This window comes from Mauremys reevesii, linkage group 4, assembly GCF_016161935.1.
Source record: "Mauremys reevesii isolate NIE-2019 linkage group 4, ASM1616193v1, whole genome shotgun sequence".
Lineage (NCBI taxonomy): Eukaryota > Metazoa > Chordata > Testudines > Geoemydidae > Mauremys > Mauremys reevesii.
This window is the reverse complement of record NC_052626.1, coordinates 18,797,875-18,814,507: the sequence shown is the minus strand read 5'-3', so window position 1 is coordinate 18,814,507 and position 16,633 is coordinate 18,797,875.

Genomic DNA, 16,633 nt, shown 5'->3' with positions numbered 1-16,633 from the left:
GGTCACTGCTGCCCAGGTTGCTACCGACTTCTACTTCCCCTACCAATTCTTCCGTTTGTGAGCAGCAGATCAAGAGGAGCACAGCCCCTAGTCGGTTCCTCCTGCACTTGCACCAGGAAGTTGTCCCCAACACCCTCCAAAAAACTTCTTGCCTTTGGTCCACACTAGTATTGCACAGTCTGGGAATTCAGAGGAGGACAAGTTTTGCTCAGCCCTTGCATGGAGGTGAAAAGCCGAGATATTTCTCAAGCCAGATTAATGAAAGCATTGGTGCAGTTGCCAGCACAGGTGACCGGGTAAGTGGGAATATGGGTTCCACCTCCCCAATTCAAGGGCTGAAGGGAGCTGATTCAGGCCTGGCACAATCTGTCTCAACCTTGTGCCCCATTACAATCGTCCCTAAAGGCTGCCGAAAGTGCATGGAATCACTGAGATCTAGCAACACCTGGGCTACGTTTCAAGACATCCTCCCCCCATATCACACCCCAAATCTGCTCCCAGCCTGCTCTGGATCACCCCGTGCAATGGGGAAGGGGCTGCAGGATAGTGTAGAGCTGTAGGAATCACCAGAGCAATCTCTGTGCCAGTGGGAATCCCCAAGGGAGGGATCTTATACCTGCCCTATGGCTTGTTTGCAGCTGCATATCTGGTATAAGGGGACCACAGGCCCAGGCCAGTGTTGAATCAGGCCGATAATGATCTCAGTCCAGCTGACTACATGTTACTCAAAATAACTTCTTCTAAGGGTGGATGGTGGGAAAGAGCTGAACCATCTGGGGAATGAGATGCCCACAGACATGTTATGGTTTTTAGCAGAGAGAGTCACATCACAGGCCAAACATACCATCAAGCTGTGGTGTTGCTGCGGGTGGTGCTGTTGTTTCCTTTTCGTGCTTTCACTCGTGTGCCTGTTCTATTGGTTTATCACGTTACCTGATATAACGTGATGCCTTCACATTTCTTAAAAAATCCTCGTCCTTTGGATCAATAACAACGGTAGTAGCCAACTGATGGTCTTCGCAGCAGAGCAAATAAGCAAGTGCCAGCAGTTGAAATGTGTCAGTAACAGTGTGGTTCCTGCCAGAGGCAGAAGCTCCTTAGCTAGCTACAAGAGGGGTGGGCATTAATTTTACAAATGGCTCGTAAATCCAAAAGGATTCAAAACAGATACACAAAGCCGGGGCTGTACTTTGGGAATGGGAACATTATGATCGTGCTTCTGGCCCTTCAGAATATTTCTTTTTCAGACATGGGGACTGACTCACTGTCAGCGGTGCAGGGAGATGGAAATGACACGTCCCCTGTGCCAATGATCCTCCTGAATTCACCCTGAGGTAAGGCAAATGGCCTTTGCACTAACACCTTCCCTCAGTGCGTCTGCTACAGAAGGCTTTCATTTGCAGGAGGAGTTTCAAAGGAGTGCGGGTTGCACTGCTTCCACATAGGCCTCTTTGGCCATCTCCTCTTGAGGCTGCACTGACCCGAGACACTCCCAACCCCATCGGAGTGGGAGGGAGGCTGTGATCCCTTCCAGATGCTGCAGTCTCATCCTTTGGTGGACTTTCCATTCCCAGGGCCTTGCAAAGGTGTTTATGCTGACACAATCCAGCCTGGATTTGGCAACAAAGTTAGGCTGCAATTTCATGGTCTGAAGCCTCATTTCTTATCAGTTCAGGTATTTTGTATACCCCCCCCCCTCAAATCATAGCAAGACTGTCTGAAAAAGGGATGGGTGGGATTATGTTTACATGTATTTCAATGCAAGTGTATGAATGGGCTACATTAAAGATGGATCAGTTCACAATATGTCTATTTTGGTACATTTTCACATAACCTTTGGTTTTCAAGCCACCCTCTTTTTTGATTCTTTACACACTATGATCCCTTGCTTGATTACTGTGTTGGTGATGGAGGGAACACAGTCACTTCTATTGTTAACAAGCTCTGTGGTATGAAACTGGATTTGTCTCTGGGGATGTGTGTCAGCTGCACTGCAGCGTATCTATGATGTTACCTGATGTGGCTGACTGGGGGGGCGGGGGTGTGTGGAAATCCTGTTTGAAATAATCCTTGCAGATCTAATACACAGCTGGGAATGTTTCTGATCCAAAAGAAGCCAAATCTTAAATGTCTTGGAAGAAATCCTTAAAAATCAGATCAGTGGAGAGGAAGAGCTTGATGAGAGACAACCTGCTGTGCCGCTCGGAAGGCATTCTAGAACCAAGTCAATCAAATATCTTCTGCTCATCTACATATACCATGTGACTAACTGAACACCAGCCGAGGTGATGGTTCTAAGAGGATGAATACTGCATTCCTGGGAGGAGTGATTATCTCGGAGGGGTGACAGGTTACATACTGGAAGAAAAACAATTAGCACAGCAGTGAGGAAGCCGATGGAAGACAGATGGAAATGGCAATGTTAGAGTCTTTTAAACTCAGTGTGATGCATCAGAGATTAAACCCTTTATACAACAGGCCTGAAGGAAGCTGACTGAAATATTTTCATAAATGATAGATATTGTTAGTGATTATACTATTTGTCATATAATGGATTCAGACACTCGGTGATGGCATCTTGACTTGTGATGCTGTAAATTCATAGCTTACCTGCTTTGATTATTTTAGTGGTGCTTTTCTTGTTATCATAGCAAAGTGTCTTCTATTAAGAGCATAAAACAGCATATTAAATATAAAAATTCTGAGGTTAACAATTCAGCAGTAAAAATTCTCTCTGACTCAGCTGGGCTAGGCTGCAGTTCAGAAACATTTGCTTCACAAATGCAGTTTGAAATGTATTGTTTTTTAATTAAATATCAGTTTGAAGTTCTAAGAAAAAATTAATAAGCAAAAGTTGTATTTACACAACTGAAATAATGACTTACATTATAATACAACGTAAATATTTCACATTGCTAGGTTGCCCCAACTTGACATGACTCCATTTACCGATTACACACAGAAAACTACATCAAAAGGACTTTATTAAGGTTGCAAATAAAGCACTCAAAAGGTTAAGAAATAGATTTAAGGTGACCCGTGTGACCTGAATTCAGCCATCTTGTGCATATGCATCATGATAGAGTCTTTAGTTACATGACCGCATATTTTTAAAACATAAATTAGTTTCTATGATGTGCATGTCTTTACCTTTCTCAGTATGTAGCCATTTGCTAGTCCAAGATTTTGGACATGCTAGAATAATAGTCATAATGGCCTAAGTTTTCAAAACTGACCAGTGATTTGGGGTGCTTCTGTTTCGTTTCTGAATGCCAATTCAAGACTCTTGATTTTTTAGCTTTTTTTCTTTTTTAAAAAAGCCTTGAAGAATCTGGGAACCCCAACATTCAGTCACCTAAACCCAATAGTCACTTTTGAAAATGTACACCCTGTCGGCTAAGTATATGTCACAGCCGTAAGGAGGTGTCACCTGCTGTGACTGTACCCCTTCACAGGCTCCTATAGCTGACACCTTTAACTATCTTAATGGCGTAAACATTTTAGCAGCCAACAAGGTGCATTTTCTAAAACATCAGCTTTTCAAAATTATGGAAATGAAATCCACAAAATGTTCATGGAATGTTACTAATCGCTTTAATGCACTTTAGCATAGTAACTATTCTCCATTGTAACAATAAGAAAAGAAATTGTTTACAAATTGTACATTGAAATTTAAGTTACTAGTAGTAGCAACAGGTTTATAGTGACAAGTCACTTTAGATTGGAGTTTAATTTATGAAGATTGTTTTACCTGAGGCTATGGTAATCTATGCCTTTGGAGTAATTCACACTCTGCCTCATTTCTAATGCAGTCAAAGACTGTCGTATTTCACTATGACAATGTAATCACAGATCCACATTAAAAAGTCATTATTGTTTAGAATCCAGCTTGGTTTGAAAAACACTTACTATAAAATTCAACAGCCTTTGTAAATTACCCAAAGGTTTACTCAAGAATACAAGGTGCAGTGATTTAAATCTGGAATTTACTACTTTATTGATTATATAGGATTTTTAGGTCACTGCATTTACGGGAAATGATTAGTGAGTAATCAAAGTAATAAACTCCCTGATGCTGGTTCATAAATAATTATGAATTGAATTTTCTTTATCAACTATTAGATGTAAACTGCTTTAACTGTAAGAAATCTTTATTAAACTTTTTTTGTCATTTTTTGTAGTGTGGTCTGAAAATCAATAGTGATAATAAAAGAAAGAACCCAAAGCATTATTTCTGATTTTGGGGGGATGGGCATAAAGGACTCCATTAGACACTCCAACTGCACTTTTTGGTTGCCAGCTGACTAGCTAAAAGTTTTGGACTGAATTTTAAACTATGCTGGGCTTTCTTGCAAATTAGACAGCTATTTTGCCAGCACTATTAGAGCATGTAGCCAATAAATAGATAAATTCTGCCTACTTAGCGGTGTTTTAAAACCCAGATTTATATTCTAACAAGCAACTAACCTTTTATACATTACTGTCCATGCAGCAATTATTGAATTCCTACTTATCTTTAAATTGTTAAGAACCTTTTCTTTCCTTTTTCCTCCCTGTGAACTGGAGGTATTTTAACTATGACTATTGAACAAGGATTCAAAAGCACAATAAAAACAAATGATGCAATGAACCAATTAAAACCACTGTATATATTTTTCTTTAATTAGGCATTTATGAGCTGTGAATTGGATCAGATATTCCCAAAGCACATGACATGTGGACATGTAATAGCAGCTTTTGGGATGTTATGTTAGCTTTTTATGCTTGCAAATAGAGTTTTGTAAATTAACTTTAGGAGTAATTTAATTCAGTTTTGTCGGAGTACAGGTAGAAGCAGGAGATGCTCCTTTCAAATTAGGTTTTTTAATATAGTACATTTAGTGACAATCATGATCCGAGGTCAACAGTTTCACATTTTTAAGAAGTGGCTCATGAATATTTTCGGGTCTAGTAAAAGTTAAAGTTAATAGTAAAGAGCTGGTTTACACAGAGATGGGCTCATACTTCCCAAATTAATGCCAGGATCCTTTCCTCTTTTTATTAAAAGTTTTCTCTGCTATACACAGACGCGATGCTTGTGAGTGGGGAAAATTAAACCATGTTGGTGACTGAATACGTGCAAGAACAAATTCTTGCCAGTAAATGAGACCATACAGACAAGTGTTTTTCTTCCTGCCTGAAGCAAATAGCACCATTTAAAAATGATTTTAGACAGCTGACTTTTTTTTAATGCTGTGGCTAAATTGGGCAAAGGAAAATTCTCTATTTAGGATCTTGTTGTTTTCAAGTTGATATATTTCTATCCCAACCATAATGAGAATATCTATAACTGGAGCTGTGATCCAGGCAGCTCTGAATGCTCCCCTGCTCCTACCACCACCTTCAAATGAGCAATCATCAGTACTTTAGAAAGCTGCACTGGGAATTTCACCATGAAAAATAACAGGAATTTTTCCTGAGGGTTCAGCTTTTAGGCACCCAAAGACCTATGGCTCTGCCCTCATGGCTATCACTGTATGACTAGAGCCATTAGCCTGCTCTCAACGAGGCAATGTGTCCTAGTGGATAGGGTAGTAGACTATGGGTATGTCTCTAAGTGAGCTGAGAGGTGTGATTCCCAGCTCGCATAAAGGTACCTGTGCGAGCTGTGCTCAAGCTAGCACATATAAATAGCAGTGTGGCCCCAGGGACACAGGTGGAGGATTAGGCTAGCTGCCCAAGTGTGTACCCTGAGGATCAGGTGGGATTGTACTCTGGGTAACTAGCTCAAGCAGCTGCCCATACCATCGCAGACACACTGCTATTTTTAGGCACTCAAGCAGGGCGAGTGCTGGTACATGTACTCAAACTGGGAACCACACCCCCTCAGCTCAAATACAGACTACCTATGACTTAGGACAGTGTTTCTCAACCTTTTGATACCAGGGATTGGCTTGCTGTCTTCCTAAACTGTGTCAGGGAAATCTCAGGGTAGGTCTACACTATCCGCCGGACCGGCGGGCAGCGATCTAGTCTAGATGTGATAAATTGATCCCCGAGCACTCTCACATCTACTCCTGTACTCCATCTCCACGAGAGGCGCAGGCAGAGTCGACGAGGAAGCAGCAGCAGTCGACTCACCGCAGTGAAGACACCGCAGTGAGTAGGTCTAAGTATGTTGACTTCAACTACGCTATTCACGTAGCTGAAGTTATGTAACTTAAACCAATCTCCCCCTCCCCCCACAAGTATAGACCAGGCCTCAGGGACCAGCACTGGTCCATGGATCTGTCATTAAGAAACACTGACTTAGGAGACCTGGGTTCTAGCCATGTGCCTGCAGTGTGACTTTGGGCAACTCATTTGACCTTCGTTTCCCCTGCAGTGCCTGTCTGATATTTTTTAGAGTGTAAGCTCTTTAAGGCAGAGGATCTCTCTTACTATATATTTGTATGGTGCCTACCTCAGTGAAGCACCACTGTAATATCAATAATAATCATTTGTGAATTAGATTAAATGCATTCAATACGTTAAAGAATATCCTGCATTGAGTTGGTTACAAGTTACTGGAAATTATAGCAATTTAAATTGAATATTGAATAAGTTCTATGTGGATTTGTTCACTGAGGATTATACATAATGTTGTCCAGGCAACACGAGCTGCAACAGAGTCATTGTAGTAGAGATTTCAGTTCACACCAATCACATAGATAGTCTCTGGGGTATTAACATTTACTCTTGGAAAACCAGACAGCTCCTAGACCCTCAAAGCTGAAGTAAATACACTGGCTTTCACCAGCTGGGGATCTGGCCCAGTGTCTTTAAGATGGCTGGTCAATAGCTATGCCTTACATGAGCCAGAAGATGACCTCAACATGTAAGGGTGCTGAGCTTGTTTGGGAACCTGGACCCAGTTTGGATGCTGAGCATTTGAAAATCCAGCTCTGAGCTGTTTTGGCGATCTCCCGTAACTGACAGATCTTAGCCCCCATAACCATACTCTGAAGCTGGAAAATTAAAAAGAAATGGGCAAACATCTGACGCGACCATTCTTACCAGGCAGTAGTAATATTAATAAGGAAAGGCTTTGTTAGGTTTCTTAGACAACGTTGTTTCCTAAGCCCTGATGTGTCTGTACACAGCTTCATTTGAGCATACGCCCATTCTAATCACAATTTATAGGAAAGTTCCATTTATAAAGGGCTAATAAATGAGTAACAGACATTTTAATAAATGGTTCATTGATTGGTGCAGATTGTTCATAGAATCCAACAAGTCAACAGATTGTTTATAATACTGGCTAAAAACTACCTATAACACCTTCTGTAGATGGGCTTATAGATACCATCAGTAGCTACAGGGCTGTTACGTACTTATAACAGCTATAAATCATTTATTAGCCCTTTATAAAATATTTGTAAATGCAACCTTAAGATGAAGGGTGGCCATTGAGTATTAAGTAATGCTTTGAAGTAAATGGATTTATGTTGAATCAGGGACAGGCCTTTGGAAAAGCAATTTTCCTGACTTGAACTTTTAAAGTAATTCTAGTTTGTTGTTCTCTTTTAGGACATGATCCTGCAACTCCCTGGACACTTGAATATTTCTTATAAGAATTCAGAGTGCAGATTTTGAATGTGGGTGAACAGTGCATTAAAAATGTGTACTCCCTTGGGTTAGGTTTCAAGAAGGTAAATAAGCCCCTTGAAGATGTTTGCAATAAAGTAAGGTACCATTTAGTGACACGTTTTCCAACCAGCAGCTCACATAGATGGTGGCTTATTTCCTTATTAGCATAATTAACCAATAGTGCTTTCTTCATGGGTCTCAATTTCTAATTGAGGTACAGCTGTGAAACAAAGTTCTGTCTCCATTAAAGCATGCTGTCTGATTACAAGGGCTTTTATTCCCACAATAATTGCATCTAGGGTAAACACTTAATTGGCAGGAATAATTAACCAAAAAGGGTGACGATTTCTGTATAAATCTATTCATTATTGAGATACTGCTGTGATGGCAATATCTATTCTTAACTAAAACGAACATCTAGAAAATAGGGTGATGGAGCCAGACAGATAATAGCTAGAAGTCCAATATAGATTTTAAATAATACTACAGTTAATAGTAATACTTAGTATTTACATAGTGCTGTGTGTCTTCAAAGTACAGTACAAGTTCATGGACTGCTAACATTTCTCATGTTCTCATCTTAGCAGACATAGAAGTATTAGAAGACTCTCTACCTTATGTTATTCTGTAATTCTTCAGTTAGTGCAAAGATACTGGTTATATGCCTTCCTACCAATGCAAACTCTTAATGAATCCTGAGGTGACTCAGAAGCCCTAAGTTTGCAATTTGCTGCGGGGATGATGGGTGCGGAATAAATAAAAAAAAACCCACAATAATCTATTCTGATGTAAAGACATTGGAAATCAGATTCAAGACCTGGATGGATGGATCACCTCCTGCAATGGTTTGGGATGAGAAGACCAGCTACAGGTTGAAAGGTATTAAACAGCTGGATGGGAATTGAACCTGGTACTTTTGTAGCTAAATGAACCAGTCTTAACTGTTTTATATAAAACAGTGGTTTTTAATCTGTGGTCCGCAGACCCCTACGAGTCCACAAACTATGTCTAACTTTCCAAAGATGTCTGCACCTCCACTTGAAATTTTGTAGAGGTCTGCAAATTTAAAAAAAACTTGAAAACCACTGATCTAAACAACCCCAGTGACTTTGGTGAGAGAGGGATCAGGCCAATTAACCTAGAGGGAGTACAGACACCCCCCGCGTTATGCAAACCCGACTTATGCAAATCCACATTTACGGAAAAAGTTCCATAAGCTACAAATAGGTTGGGGTATTTTTTGCGAAATGGTCGGCTATATGTTTCTGACTTACACAAAATTCGAGTTATGCAAGGCATGCCAGAATGGAACGCTTGTGTAAGTTGGGGAGCATCGGTAATATTTATACACACCTATACATAACCTAGCCACTGGAGGGCGACAATGAGCCACACTGAGGTCTAGTTCTCAGGTCTCCCTTATTTTCTTTTATTCATGCTTTTTTAGCCTTCCCATGCCTTTTATACCCATTTTATAATTTAATTTCCATACTCTTTTTACTGACAAAGGTCTGTATTATGTATTTTACATAACCTGCAGTACATTTAACTGTTTTATAATTGAATTTGTTCGTATTTCATGTAGATTTCCTTCCTTTAAAAACTGCTAATGATAAAAAAAATTAAAATACCTTTGCATATGCTTTTCATTATGTTTTATGGATGCCTGCCTAAGCATAAGGTTACATGCAATGGGTAGGATTAGTTCCAGTGTTCACTCATCCAAATCTCAGGAATTCATAGATGATAGCTTAAATAGTTAGATCAACAGTTTGAGTGTGTATTTTGGAATTAGTCAATGCTCATTTGTATCTTATCTAAAAAAAGCCAGGTGCTCAGTGCAAATTGCCATAGGATTGTTTAATCCCATTGATTTAAATATCCTCTTTTCCTTTCTTCTTCATAAGAGTGGAGGATGAATGAATGCAAACTTGTAGGGATGATGGACACTTACTCAGGACGGAAAGGGTACTTCTATATTGTAGAGTGAGGCATGTTATCACATCTATATCTAAGCACTCTTTTCTAGCCACTGTGATCACTGTTGATCAAACTGCCCCAGCCCATACACTTACCAGTTTCTATCATTATTTTTCTGAAAAATTGAACTAAGGAAAAATCCTTATTTCTGTCCCACTCAAGCAGCCTGACAGGAATCACAACAGCATAAATGAGAGACAGAAAGGACTAGTTAGGTCTTCTCACCCTTTTCTCTCCTAATGCAGGATTGCTTCCAGTGGAATAATCTACGGTTTTTTTTAGCTGAGTTTTAAGTGACCCAAGATGGAGCTGCCCCTTCTTCCTGTAGGAGAGAGAACTTTCTGCAACCATTACCAAAATGCAGCTGCTTCTGGGGTGGAAAATAACAGGCCAGCAGCCATTGAAATGGTCACAGCAACAATACAATGCACTTTAGAGACAAGAAGCAAAGAAGATCATCTCAGTGAATGAAATCAGCAGGCAGAATATAACTATCATTGTTTGGGAACCAGGGGATGCACCCCTCCTCTCGCAGCAAATGCCCTGGGATCTTAAAGACCATAAATGATCAGGCTCCAGGTATTATGTCTCATCCCAAAGACAGTACTACTAGCAGCTGGGGCCACTTAGTAACAAGCTGAGGTGCTCATTCAGTAAAGTTTCAGAGGAGCAAGGTGAGCAATCTGGAATTGGGAATCAGGAGGTCCTGATTTCTAATTCTGCTTCTGACACTGACTGAGTCACTCTGGAAATTTTAGCAAGTCACTTGAGCTCGCTGCTTCAGCTTTCTCATCTGTAAAATGAGGATAATCTACCTACCTCATAGGAGTGTGAAGATTAATTAATGTTCGTAAAGCATTTTGCACATGTAAAATGCTCCATAAATTTTAAGTATTACTGTTACCAAGAAGGACACCTACTTAATTACCAAACCAAAGCCATACATTCTCCTGGATAGTTCCGCACTAAGGCCCGGATCTTGCAAATACTTTGGTACTCGTTGGAAATCTCCATGGTAGTAAGTTACACATATGCAAAAGCACCTAAGTATTGACTAAGGTAGTGAGATCTAATGAGACTGTGGGTCATAGAGCTATAGCTATGATTAGGCATATCACACTACAAAATACTACATATTTTGTCCAGCTTCTAATACCTTTTGATAACAGCTCACTGAAAAACTGGTGGGGGGGAAGGAGGAGGGATTACAACATTTTGTTCTCTGTTTGGTTTATTTTTAATCAATATTTGAAATTTCAAAATTTTGTGAAAATGCCAAAATTTGGAGAAAAAAACCCTGACCAATAATATAGTTGGCCAGAAAAAAGAGAGGAACCCACCCACCTCTTAATGTTTTGTGTGCCTCCACCCCTTCCCCTTAAGAAAATAACTTTGAGGAAACTTTGAAAAACAGTGCATGCATTCCACCACATCCATTTACAAGCAGAATATGGAGTCTGTAGAATATGCTCTACATTTTCACTCCCCATGCTTTCCAGAGTTTAGCTAGTTGTCAAGACAACTAATTACACAAGACCTAATGAAAGATTGTCAGACACATTCAATGCATGTTAGTAAATATAAGATTCTGTGGAGCATTATTATGGCAAACCTTTCTGAGAGGGGCATACACACTGTACCATTTATAAATGGCTGAGAATTCTTTATGCCTATTTTTACTTTTGCTGTCCATTCCAACTATCAGTTAAGCAGTAATGATGTAGGGTGGGGATTAATGGTGAACTGACAGGCATTTGTGCCTGGAGGTACAGCCGAGGGGGCCATTAGTCCCAGCTGGTCATTAATCCCCAAGAATGCCCTGTGCTGAGGTCACTACTGCTATTATAAGATGAAAATGAGAGAAAACATAGGCATATGGATTTTTTTTTAATGGCTGACGTGGTTCAATTGGTATGTACAGAGGGGGCTTCTAGGAATTAATGACCTGCACATTAGCTAGTTGGATTGCTCGAATCATCTGTACATTCCACTGAGAAGGTTACAGCCATGAAAAATACCTATAAACTTTTTCATATTTATCATGAAAAAACCCTATATTCCAACATTGATTTTCAAAATAAGAAACTTCAAGCAGGCAGCCTATAAACTGGCCTTTAATTCATTACCTGAAAAACAGCAACGACCAGGAAAGCAAGATTTGTTTTGGGATTAAGACCTGGGCTCAGGAGAGGTGACTTCAATTTCTCACTCTGCCACTGACTCGCTATGTGACCCTGGGAACTTTGCTTAGTCTCTTTGTGCCACAATCTGTAAAATGGGAACAGTAATGCTCCCTTTCTCCCACCTTTTTGTCACTCTTGTAAGCTGTTGAGGGCAAGGACTTAGACGTATTATGTATTTGTAATCATGAGGCTCCGAACTTGGTTGGGAACCTATATGCTACTACAATACTGGTAATAAAATGCGTGGAATACAAGCCTAACCTCAGAGTCCATTTGAGAATTATTTTCTCTTCAGGGCAGTGATAGGGTTTTTTTTTTTTTCCATCTGTACAGTGCCCCTTGCCACTTGTGTATGCTACCCTACCAAATATTTATTACTATCCTTGCCTACTATCTCATATTTCTATTGCACTCACCAGCTCTGTCCTCATATTCCCTTTTTCTCTCACCTACTGTCACAATAATTTATAGATATTAAAGCCAGAAGGGACCATTAGGATCATCTAATCTGACCTCCTGCCTAACACAAGTGCTAGAATTGTGCTACTCTGGGCCAGGTTCTGATTTCCTCTACAGCAGCGTATATCAGGAGTAATCCTACTGAGTATGCTAGGGTTAGTCTAAGCGCACACAGATCTGAATCTGGCCCTGTCTTTGACCTGTGTATTTATAGTCTCTACATTTTAGCATGTAACGTTGGGCTTTTGTGTAAATGCAAATAAAAGTGCATGACAATCCATCATTATTTTGATGGCAGTCTTTTGGATGTCTGGAGTCAAAGACCCTGATTCAGCAAAGCACATAAGCGTGTGCCTAAGTCCATCCCTTTTCTGCAAAGTACTTAAAATTCAACACGTTCTTTTCCCCACTGAAGTCAATGCAATTTACTATGCTGTACGAAGTAGAGAAAGACTTAAGTGCTTTGCAGAATCAGGACCAGAGGGAACCCCAAGTGCACGAGTGTTGGTTCAGCTCAAGGTCACTGCATGGATTTGCACCAAAAACATATCCAATCATTCAATAACAGTTACTTGTACCATAAAGGACCATCATACATATCTATCCACTTTTCTTTGGAATCAGCTATATCCACAGCTATTCTGACCTGCAAACTAATCACATTTCCATGTGCATGCTTGTTATAGCTCTGTTTTGTTTTTTAAACTTTTGTGTCTGTATTTTATTCTTTTGAGACAAGGCCCCTCAAGGAATCTGACTCAAATATCTTCTTGAGCTGCCATCTGCAGACTAAATAAAAAGAACTGGATCGCTCCTATCTAGTTAGCACCTGAATACTAAGAATAATGAAGTTGTATGTGTTGAAAGGTCCTTCATTTACATGGCAAGCGCTGCTTTGTATGTGTCAGGGAAAACAGACTAGGAAATTGCTTTTGTCAGGTTTGCAGTGGCCTTGATTTTTGACATGAAGTAGTGTAACATTGAACAGTATAGCTGGCTTCCCATTGGGTAAGCAAAAAGGCTGACTTCAAGATAAACATTGTGGGTTACTAGAAGTGGAGCTGTCAATTGTACAGGTAATTCTGAACATGAAATGTGTGTGTGGAGGGGCATATTTTTCACTTAGGTTGCCCTCTTCAAAAGGGTAAGGGCATTCCCATTCAATAACTTATTATATTTAGATGTCCATAAATCACGCTCTTTGCAAGGCAGTCATACCTCCTGGTAACTCAGGGAATTCCATTAGAGAATAGCAGGCTGATGGATATTTTCCCCGTATCCACAGGTAGATGGAGTTACTGGATCATTTAAAATGTTCGTCTAATCAGAAGTGCCACACTATGAGAATATCTAATTTTCTTCCTTTTAAAGAAAAATTAAGATCTCTACTAAAAGCAGCAAAGAGTCCTGTGGCACCTTATAGACTTACAGACGTATTGGAGCATGAGCTTTCGTGGGCGAATACCCACTTCGTTGGATGCATCCAACGAAGTGGGTATTCACCCACGAAAGCTCGTGCTCCAATACGTCTGTTAGTCTATAAGGTGCCACAGGACTCTTTGCTGCTTTTACATATCCAGATTAACATGGCTACCCCTCTGATACTTGATCTCTACTAAATATCCAGTTAGGTAGAAGGACTTGTTACCAGCTCAACCTTTGCAATTTGTATGGGTAGATGGATTTGCAGATGCTCTAGCAATCTCCACTCAAGCATTCATCATAACATCCTATTTCCAATGATCCACATCCTCTGCAATACAGTTCTGTATTTTGATATTGCATCTCTTGTTTCATTAACTATTGTTATTACTACATTAATGCCTACAGGTCCTAACTGAGATTGGGGCCCCGTTGTGTAAAGCACTGTACAAAGGCACCGTATGAGACAATCCCTGCCCTAAAGGGTTTATAATCCAAGGTCAGGAATATACTACAGAATTCTGCAGGCTCAGCTACATTGGTCATTGGTATGAGGAGGTGATCCCTGATCAACATAGAATCATAGACTATCAGGGTTGGAAGGGACCTCAAGAGGTCATCTAGTCCAACCCTGCTCAAAGCAGGACCAATCCCCAGCTAAATCATCCCAGCCGGGGCTTTGTCAAGCCTGACCTTAAAAACCTCTAAGGAAGGAGATTCCACCACCTCCCTAGGTAACCCATTCCAGTGCTTCACCACCCTCCTAGTGAAAAAGTTTTTCCTAATATCCAACCTAAACCTCCCCCACTGCAACTTGTCAACATATCTGTGCCAGGAGAAGTCCTTGGTGTAGACGTAGCTATATCAGTAAAGCTGCACTTTCATCAGTGTAGAGACCTGCCCCAGGTTACACAGCCAATCTTTGGCAGAGCAGGGAATTCAACCAGGACTCCCGACTCCCACTCTTGTGCACACAAGACAAAGTGGAGATTCATCACATGACTATCACATGATCAAAAACATATATTTTCCTTCCATTCACTGTATATTTACTACCGTGGATCTATATTTTCTGGGTCAGTTGTTTTCAACCACCAATTAAAAAAAACGGTTTTTAATACAAACACTTCTTTCTTTGAAACGTTATGAACATCTGGTGCACTGGGGATTGTTACAGTTATAACAACATCTTTCCTGCTCATCCTCAAATAAACAACATGCTTTTTAATCTGGGGCACTCATTCAATGACCCTCTGTCACTGACCAAATGAATCGTGGGAACTGAGCTGTTGAGCAAGGGTTGGCACATACAGAAACAAGGATTTGATCAGAAATTCAGATTTTTTTAGCCAGTGGCAAGAGAAAATAGCAGAAAACCTACCAGGATGCTCCTCATTTCTGGCCTAATTCACAAAGATTACTTGCCATAAGGTACCACTTGAGAAATGTACAAGAAAAGCACACTGCTATGATGGGAAATGTAAAGCAGCTGACTCCTTTATGTGGCAGTAAACTGAGGTAATCTATCCCTGTCCACTAATGTTTATAAACATATTGTAAACAAGCATAAATGAACAGCTCATCTCTCTAAGGAGAACAGATGCATCCTTAATACTGATTAAGTGTTTTGTTCTGCCTGAATGTCTGGCAGAGGTTTATGCTCCTAACCAGGGCGGGGGGAGACAGTGGAATGACAGTCTCAGATTCTCCTGGCTCTTTAACTGCTTTGGGGGACTCAGTAGGCAGGATAGCATGTATAATTCCACTGATGATCGCTCTCCACACTACAACATGACCTGGGATTCATGGCAAATGGCAGGTTTTTAAACCTGCTACCCAAGTTTCCTTGTTGCCCTGAAAGTCAGAGCGAAAGTTTAAACGCGAGTCAGTCAGCTCTGCCGGTTGCTCAGAGAATGCAGTCTAGTACTGATACCATGCAAACTTCATCACAGCTAGAGTATCTGAATGCTGACTCGCTGCAGCAGTAAGAATCACAAATACAGCACATTCACACATGCTTTGCTTGTCAAAAAGTTGCATATCATTTCCCTGCGCTCGGAATTCTAAGTATCAGGGGGGTAACTGTGTTAGTCTGTATCCACAAAAACAACGAGGAGTCCAATGGCACCGTAAGAACAACAGATTTATTTGGCCATAAGCTTTCATGGGTAAAAAACCCACTTCTTCAGATGCCTGGAGTGAAAATTACAGATACAGGCATAAATATATATTGGCAGATGAAGAGAAGGGAGTTACCTAACTAGTGGAGAACCAATGTTGAAGGTCAATTTAGTCAGGGTGGATGTAGGGTGGATGTAGTCCACTCTCAATAATTGATGAGGAGGTGTCATTACCCAGAGAGGAAAAATTGCTTTTGTAGTGAGGCAGCCACTCCCAGTCCCTATTCAAGCCCAAATTGATGGTGTTAAGTTTGCAAATGAATTGTAGTTCAGCAGTTTCTCTTTAAAGTCTGTTTTGAAGTTTTTTGGTTGAAGTATGGCTACTTTTAAATCTGTTATTGAGTGTCCAGGGAGATTAAAGTGTTCTCTTACTGGCTTTTGTATGTTGACATTCCTGATGTCTGATTTGTGTCCATTTATCTTTTTATGAAGAGACTGTCCAGTTTGGCCAACATACATGGCAGAGGGGCATTGCTGGCACATGATGGCATATAACACATTAGTATATGTGCAAGTGAATGAATCTCTGATGGTGTGGCTGATGTAGTTGGGTCCTATGATGGTGTCGCTAGAGTAGATATGGGGACAGAGTAGGCAATAGGGTTTGTTACAGGGATTGGTTCCTGGGTTAGAGTTTCTGTGATGTGGTGTGTAGTTGCTGATGAGTATTTGCTTCAGGTTTGGGGGCTGTCTGTAAGTGAGGATTGGCCTGCCTTCCAAGGCGTGTGAGAGTGGGGGATCGTTTTCCAGGATAGGGTGTAGATTGTTGATGATGTGCTGGAGAGGTTTTAGCTGGGGACG